This window comes from Trematomus bernacchii, unplaced genomic scaffold (genome assembly GCF_902827165.1).
Source record: "Trematomus bernacchii unplaced genomic scaffold, fTreBer1.1, whole genome shotgun sequence".
NCBI classification, from domain to species: Eukaryota; Metazoa; Chordata; class Actinopteri; order Perciformes; family Nototheniidae; genus Trematomus; species Trematomus bernacchii.
This window is the reverse complement of record NW_022987614.1, coordinates 2486668-2495462: the sequence shown is the minus strand read 5'-3', so window position 1 is coordinate 2495462 and position 8795 is coordinate 2486668.

The following is an 8795-nucleotide window of genomic DNA, read 5'->3' as shown; positions in this document are numbered from 1 at the left end:
ACTCTGTTACAGTAAAAGTCCTGCATTCAAAATGTTACTCAAGTAAAAGTAGAAAAGTATTATCATCAAAATATAGTTAAAGTAGCGACAGTAAAAGTAGTCATTGTGCAGATTGGTCCATTTCAGAATAATATATATGATATGTTTTATAATGATTGATCATTAAAGTGTTCTCAAAGCTGGTAAAGGTGCAGCTAGTTTGAATGACTTTGTATACTGCAGGGTAGCTTGTGAATTTACTCCAGGTGGAACTAAAGTCTGATTTAAGAGTTGGTTATATTTCACATCATTCATCCACATCTGTAGAGTAACTAAAGGTATTAAATACATGTAGTGGAGTAAAAGTACACCAGGAGGCGTGTGGCGTAGGGGGTTGTCCGTAGGTATTCGGATCAGGGGGTCACAGGTTCAAACCCCTCTGCAGTCAGCATGTCGTTGTGTCCCTGAGACACTTCACCTCAAATTGCTCCTGTGGGGATTGTCCACAGTATTGAGTATGTAAGTCGCTTTGGATAAAAGCGTCTACCAAGTGACATGTAATGTAATTTACCTCTGAATAGAAGTACAGAGTAGCATAACATGTACAAGTATCTCAAAATTGTACTTAAGTACAGTAGTTGAATAAATCTACTTAGTTACTTTACTGTGCCTAAATAAAAATGCTTTTATTTTTAATTTTTAAATTTTATTTAGCCTTTATTTATACAGGTTTAAAATCTCATTGAGACACAAGGTCTCATTTCCAAGAGAGACCTGTCAGTGGTAACACTACCACACAAAGTTACAGACAGACAGGACACTAAACACAGAGGCAACAATAAAATACAACATCGTAAAAAAAGTAGTCATTGAAATCCACACAGCAGTCAGTTAAAGCAGGTGCAAACACCCACAGATGATTTCTCCAGCTTTTTTTAAATTAGTTTAAAATCCGTGATGGGTATCAAACTGGTCAGCTTAAGTTCCTGCTGAAGTGTGTTCCAGGTCGAGGGGGCAGAGTATGATATGGCTTTTTTTCCAAGCACCGTGCGAACTGAGGGGACGGACAGAGTGATGTAATGTTGAGATCGTAGGCTATAGGTGTACTGTTTGTGTGATATGTAAGTGGATATGTAGAGGGGCAGCAGTCCAAGCATAGCGGTATAGATGAATTTGTACCAGTGCAGTGATCTGCGCATTGATAATGATGTCCAGTTGACTAAAGAGTACAGCGTGCAATGGTGTGTGAGGGGTTTACAGTTTGTTATGAACCTCAGAGCCCCATGGTAGACAGCGTCCAGCAGATGAAGTGAGTGAGCTGAGGCGTTCATGTACACAACATCCCCGTAGTCCAAGAGCGGCAAAAATGTGGCAGCTACAAGCCGTTTCCTCGCACTTGTGGAGAAGCAGGCCTTGTTTCTAAAAAAGAATCCCAGTTTTAATTTCAATTTCCTTAAGAGATTGTCAATATGCTGTTTGAAGCAGAGATTTTCATCTATAGTGATGCCTAAGTATCTGTAGGTGTTAACAGCTTCAATGGGGTTATGCTGTGCAGACATGATGCAGGGAAGAACAGTTGGTAACCTTTTCTTATTGGAAAACAACATGACTTTTGTCTTATCTGAGTTTAACACCAACCTAAGGTGGAACAGATGTGACTGAAAAGTGTCAAAAGCAGACTGCAGACGTTCAAATGCAAGGGCAACAGTGCTAGCACAACAGTACACAACAGTATCATCTGCATATAGATGTACAGAGGCATCAATGCTTTTACCCACATCATTTATATAAATAGTAAAAAGGGTCGGTCCCAAGACCGAACCTTGAGGAACACCTCTGGGCACATTAAGAAAGCTTGAGGAGAGACCGCTGAATTTTACACATTGCTTGCGATTCGAAAGGTAGTTTTCAAACCAACCAACAGCTTGGTCAGACAGGCCTATATGAGATAACTTCTGGCATAGAATGCCATGGTCCACAGTATCAAAAGCCTTGGATAAGTCTATAAAAAGGGCAGCACAGTAGCTCTTTGCGTCCAAGCTTTCGACAATGTCATTCACTACTTTCAAAGCAGCTGTTACTGTACTGTGCTGCTTCCTAAAGCCTGACTGGTGAGGAGATAGAATGTTGTTCAAGCTTAAATATTCTTTGATTTGATCATTCACCAGCCTTTCAAGTACTTTAGCTAAAATAGAGAGCTTGGAAATTGGTCTGTAATTATTCATCACCATGGGATCACCACCTTTCAATAAGGGGAGAACATTTGCAGTTTTCCAAACATCTGGAATGACATTGTTTGTTATAGAAAGATTAAAAACATGACACAGTGGTTTGGCTATAATATCTGCAGCTAGCCGTAAGAAATAAGGGGGGAGATCGTCCGGGCCTGCTGATTTTTTGGGGTCTAGGCCCTTTAGAGCCTTACAAACCTCCCCAACATTGAAGGGGTTGAAGGAGAAAGTGTGGCTACTGGAGGCATGACTATTGGCGATGGAGGGAGATGATTTACCAAAAGATAATGTGTCAAACAAGGAACTGGACGCAATAAAATGTTTATTAAAACAATTAAGCATCTCTGTCTTATTTGACACAGGGGTGGAGTCAACAACAATGTTTGGAGGCAGCTCTAAGGAGCGAGAGCTGGCAGAGAGGGATTTTATGGCATGCCAAAATCTCCTAGGATCGTTCAAACTGTCTGTGGTCTGGGATAAGTAAAAATCGCTTTTGGCTTTTTTAATGGAAGCAGTACAGCGATTACGTAGTTGACGAAAAAGAAGCCAGTCAGCCTCAGAGCCTGTCTTCCTCGCAGCAGCCCAAAGGAGATTCCTCTTGCGTAAGAGGGCTGCCAGATCAGAAGTGAACCAGGGGGTATAACGGCCCTTCACCCTGAACCGGCGAAACGGAGCATGTTTATCTAAAACATAACTAAAACTGTCATAAAAATACTTCCAAGCATCGTCAACATCACCAATCAATAAAATACGATCCCATTTAAAATGAACTAAGTCATGAAGAAAGGCTTGCTCTATAAAGTGCTTAACATTTCTTTTCAGAACAACACAGGGTTTAGTACGGGGGATTTTGGTATCCCTAATAGCACCAACTAGACAATGATCACTTAGGTCATTAGCAAAGACCCCGGTTGCAGTATATTTATGGGGTTGATTAGTAATTAAAAGATCGATAAGAGATGATTTTTCTAGACACCTGGTGTTAAGACGAGTAGGACTTTCAATTACTTGTGTAAAATTTAGAGACATACAATGAGCTTTAAAATCATCAGACACTGGTGAAAGCCAGTCCCAGTTAAAATCACCTACCATGATGATTTCCTTAAACTGTAGTTGAGATAAAAGCTGCATTAGCGAGGATAATGTGTCGCTTGTAGCAGAAGGGGGCCTATAGCAACCAACAACAGTTAAAAACTGACCACCAGATAAATCAATCTTTAGTGCTAAAATGTCAAACTGCTTAACAGCAGATTTGGAGAAGATGACCTGTGCAGCAAGATTTTGTTTTACGTAAATCGCCACGCCACCACCTTTCCTGGGGCGGTCCGAACGATAAATATTGAAGCCGTCAATTCCGACATCTTTATCCAATATTTTCTTTGAAAGCCAAGTCTCAGAAACAATAATTAGATCAGCTCCAGTTGACTCTGACCAAATTCGCAACATATCCATTTTGGGAAGCAAGCTGCGAGCATTTACATGGATGATGTGTAACCCAGACAGGTTCTTAAAGTCCGTCGGGGTATTACATGCCATTAAAGGACCAGGATTAGGCTGAATACCAGACAGAAGAAGAAGCAACATGATTAAGCACTTCTGCTTAAATTTCGTTATAGTCGGGAGACTAGAAGAGTTAGAAGAAGAATACTGGCAAAGGGCATCTGTAGGGTTTCCCACGGTGAAGGCCCCAGGAAAACAACAGATCTCGCGAACCCAGGGGCAGTAATTCAAATGAGAAACATTTCCAAAACTAATCACATGCGACAACCATCCATTATGTTCATGGCCCAGTGTGGATGTCACACCATCTGTGGTAACCAGCCGCGGGCGTATGGAGTCTGGGTTGCCGATAGCATAGCCGCTAAAACTCCATGCCACGACAAGGCAGAGGAACACAGGAAAATACGCCATCGTAATAGCCAGAGGGGAAGAGCGGGGCAAGATCCACTCAGCAGCTAAGCATAGGCCTACCCGATATTTGAAGTGCTTCCGGTGTTTTCTGTCTAACTCGATGTTTTGTAGGTGAGTTTTTATTTGACATGAATGTGTTTTTGTCGGCTTTTAACCGTATGTCCTTCCAGAGTTTATGGTTTAACTCGGACATGAAGGTTTAACCTGTTAAGCACCAAGCCTGTTTTTCATGTTTCAGGCTCGAAAATAACATGCCCAAAACAAATGACTACAACCTAACTTCTAAAAGGGTTATATGAATAATTTCTTTTATCAAAGCAAGGTTACATCTGTGAGTTGGATGTAGAAGTGTCAGAATCAATATAAATGTTTTTTATTTTAAAGACAATTCAGATTTTACTTAGTAAAAAACTGTAAATTATAGTGTCCGTCCAAAAATAATTTTTTACAGATAGTGAAAACTACCCTTGGATGATGGGTTAGTAGACTAAAAGCTTTAGGAATCCAAAGTACAACATATAATAAGTACCCTGTATCAAGATTGATGCAAAACAAGTGACATTTGACCTGTTTAGCCAAAACCACCCCACCTCTGAGGTGATTTGGGTGAAAATGTTTTTTTTTTTCATATCTCTGGCCCCCCTTGCTCGATTTTGATGGTTGACACCTCTTTCTGACCATTAGGGCCAATAGAATTGAAGGGGGAGGCCCACATACACACTCATTGTAAAGAGAAAAGGTGGGGGCTGCGCGCATGTAATTTTGCATCAGAGTGGACCGATCTCTCCCTCTGACATTTGGAAACTAAAAAGCAGTTTTATTGCTTATGGATTATCAGAAATAATTTCAAAGAGGGCACAGATACATTGGATGAACCTATGGATTAACTGCAGTATCGTTTTTTTATCGTTTTAATGCCATTGAAGACCAGTTTTGACCAAGGTAAGCCATGTTAGCGTTTCTAGCTACTTAGCTCTACATGTTATGATGTACGCTTTCGTTTATAGCGTCGCAAATGTTTATCACTGAGTGTTGAGGTTTTTTACACAGATTCAGTGTCTCCAGGACACCAAAAACGAGTGGTTGGCTGTGCATCTAGGATAAGTAATAAGGGAGTTATTGTGAGTTTAATAGCCGTTTTAGGTTACATTTTTTCGCTCGTGGATAATTCAGAGGCTGAGTGCTAGCATTGTGGGTTTTTTTTGGAAAAAAAAATTAAAAAGATCAGTTAGCTGAGTTTCTTCCCGTTACATGGATATAACACATTCATAGTTTTATTAAATATTAAGATTCCTTAGACGTTGTTTCCTGCAAATGACGCGTTTATCCGCCCGGTACCGGGGGGGCCGTGCGTAACAGGTTAAAGAACCGTGTGGTCGCTCCGGAGAGACAGGTGAGTGAAGCGATGAGTCAATATTGTTGTTGTTGCTGTTTTATCCATAATGAACGTTTTCTCTGCGGGTTAGCCGTTAGCTTGGACGTTAGTTGTGCAGTGAAGGAAGACTTCCAGTTGTACTTTTCAAAATTAAGATGGATATATAGATACTTTATATATCCCAAATTGGGAAATACGCATTTTGACAGTCACTTACCAAACAGTTAACCCCCAGGGGGCGCAAGTACAGCGAGTTCGGCAGGGGACTCCTTGGCCTCTGGTTGGCGATTCGCCACTTCCGTTTCCTGCTGGAAGGCCGTGAGTTTACGGCGTTCGTGGACCACAAGTCACTCACATTCTGCATGTCCAAGGTGGCGTTGCTGGCGGGCGGACCCCAGCTCGGCCACCTTGGACATGCAGAATGTGAGTGACTTGTGGTCCACGAACGCCGTAAACTCACGGCCTTCCAGATCTTGTACATATCCGAGTACACCATCGACATCCAACATTTCGCTGGTAAGGCTAACGTGGTCGTAGACTGCCTCTCCAGAGCGGTCATCGTAGCTGTGCAGCTGGGCCTCGATTACCTCCGCATGAGCACGGACCGGGCCTCTGACCCCGGGGTGCAGACCCTCAATGCCTCGGACACAGGATTACGCCTGGAGGAGGTTGCGTCGGTGACTGAGGCGCAAAGTTATTGTGCGACTTCTCCACGGGCCAGCCTCGACCACTAGTCCCTGCGAACTGGCGCCGACCCATTTTTGAGGCGATTCACAACCTTTCCCACCCCGGCAGGAAACCGTCCGTGAAGTTGGTGTCGCAGAACTTTGTGTGGCAGGCGCTTAAGAAAGACGTGAAGACCTGGGTCGACTCATGCGTGGCCTGTCAACGGGCTAAAGTGCACCACCATACTAGAGCCCCTTTCAAACTTTTTGCGGTTCCCGAGAGGAGGTTTGACCATGTTAATGTCAACCTCGTAGGTCCACCTTCCCCCTCTCACGGTTTCACCTACCTCTTCACGATGGTGGACAGGATGACCCTTTGGCCCGATGCCATTCTCCTCACCTCGACGGCATCTTCTGACGTGGCCCGCGCGTTCATCGCTATGTGGGTGGCGCGCTTCCGGACGCCATCTGACCTTTCCTCTGACCGGGGAACCCAGTTAACTTCGGAGCTCTGGAACGCGGTTGCCGAGGGTTTGGGGGTCAAGCTGCACCGCCCCACCGCCTATCACCCCCAGGCTAACGGCTTATGTGAGCGTTTCTACCGATCCTTGAAGGCAGCCCTGTGTGCCGGCTTGACTGACGGCAACTTGGTGGATAAGCTCCTGTGGGTTATGCTCGGCCTCAGGTGCGCCCCCAAAGAAGACCTGCAATCCTCGTCGGTGGAGCTTGTGTATGGCCAGACGCTACGAGTCCCCGGGGATTTCATTCCAGACGCCACTGTGCCCTGGTCTGCAGCCAGGCAGCACTCCTCCCTGCTGGAGACCGCCGGGACATACACACCCGTCCCCACATCGCAGCACAGCAACCCCGCTGTCCGGGTGTCCCCCGGGCTACGGTCGGCGGAATTTGTCTTCATTAGTCACGACGCCCACCGCGGCCCCCTACGGCCCCTTACGACGGCCCGTTCAGGGTCATACGACACAGGGACAAGGGCCTGGTGGTGGACGTTGGTGGAAGACCTGAGACTGTGTCCATTGATAGGATTAAGCCTTCTCATGTGGACGTTTCCAGGCTGTTGGAGTTGGCTCTGCCGCCACCCCCTGCCAGGGTGCCCTCGCCCTCGTGGACGCCCTTGCCCTCGGAGCTTGTTGACGGCGAGGGCACACCTGCGACCCCGCACTCCTCGCCCCTTGTTGTCCTTACTCGCCGGGGTCGGGTGGTCCTTCCTCCCCGATGCAAGGATTTTGATCATGGGTGAATCCTGGGGGGGCTTGTGTGGTGGGTTGACATAATTCACTCACGGAACTACGGGTGGGGGTATTGTTCCGCACGGACATTTTAGTTTAGAGGAACTTCCATTTTCCGGTCAGTCAGTTTCCCCGGGCTTGAGTTTGTTTACATGCTGTTCCATGTTGAATAAAAGACTAGCTTTGTCTTTTGACACACCACCTCTGACTCCCGTCTCTCGGCACTACAGAATATAGTATTCAACCAGCAGGCAAATAAGGCTGAACCTGCTCGTCTACCTAACTATGGTTGTTAAGAGACATCGTTTGTGTTTGAGTTATGGATCAATATCTTTCAAAATAAACCGAAAATTGGAAAACTAGTCTTATAAAAATAGATTCTGAGAGGACATTAAAGACTGTCTCTACGGCTCTCTCTTGTTATTTGTAACGATAAGTTAAATGCAGTTTGTTCTCTTAATACATCCCCGCGTTCACCAGACGAGGGCTTTTATTTAGAAATTACTTCGGTTTATTCCGCCCTGCCCCCTCGCTCGAAAGATCCTCTGGACATTTATTAAAAGGTAAAAAACAAAGAAAATATTGCAGTTTCTTTTCCCTTTACTGGTTCAAGAAAGATAAAAACAAATTAAATGCAGGTACAAGCATCCTGTCTATAATACTGTATATAAATTCTGCTTGAATACAGAACGTGAGTAAATGCACTTAGTTTATGTCCACCTTAAAGGTCCCATGTCATGCTTTTCCGGTTATTACCCGTCCCCTTGTGTGTCATGTAGCTTTTTATGCAATCTTGAAAATGACTCGATTAATAATTTTGCAACGATGTAATCACTATCACTGACATGAGCCATCATGAACGAACTTATGCTAATCATAAATCTATCGATCATAAATCTATCGATTAGATTTATGATTAGAAAATTATAAAAGTAGGGTAGACATGTGGATATTATCCGGCTGAACAAAACGTGCATTGATCTAACAGGTTCGTTTTCCACAGACCTTATTTCCAGCTATTTTCCAAAACCCTATGGAGAAATGAAATCCCATTGCTTTTTTGTCGAGGGAACCCATGCGCAGCTTACTTCCGGGTTTTCGGACGCGTTACTGCACCACTATAACACACATGCATAAACTTCACTTTATGACTTCTTGTCATAAAGTCCGCGAAAATAAAGCCCACCCATTTAGAGGGAAGATATGATTGGTCAATTGTACTGTCATTTGACATTACTCTCTCATTGAGTTACTATAGCTGGCCCTCTGTGAATGTACAGAGGGACCAACAAGCTCTCCCGTCTTCACATAACTCGCAGAGACAGCATTTAACCCTTCACATTCCAACAGAAACTGAACAGGCAGATTCGAAGGATTTATTTCTTTG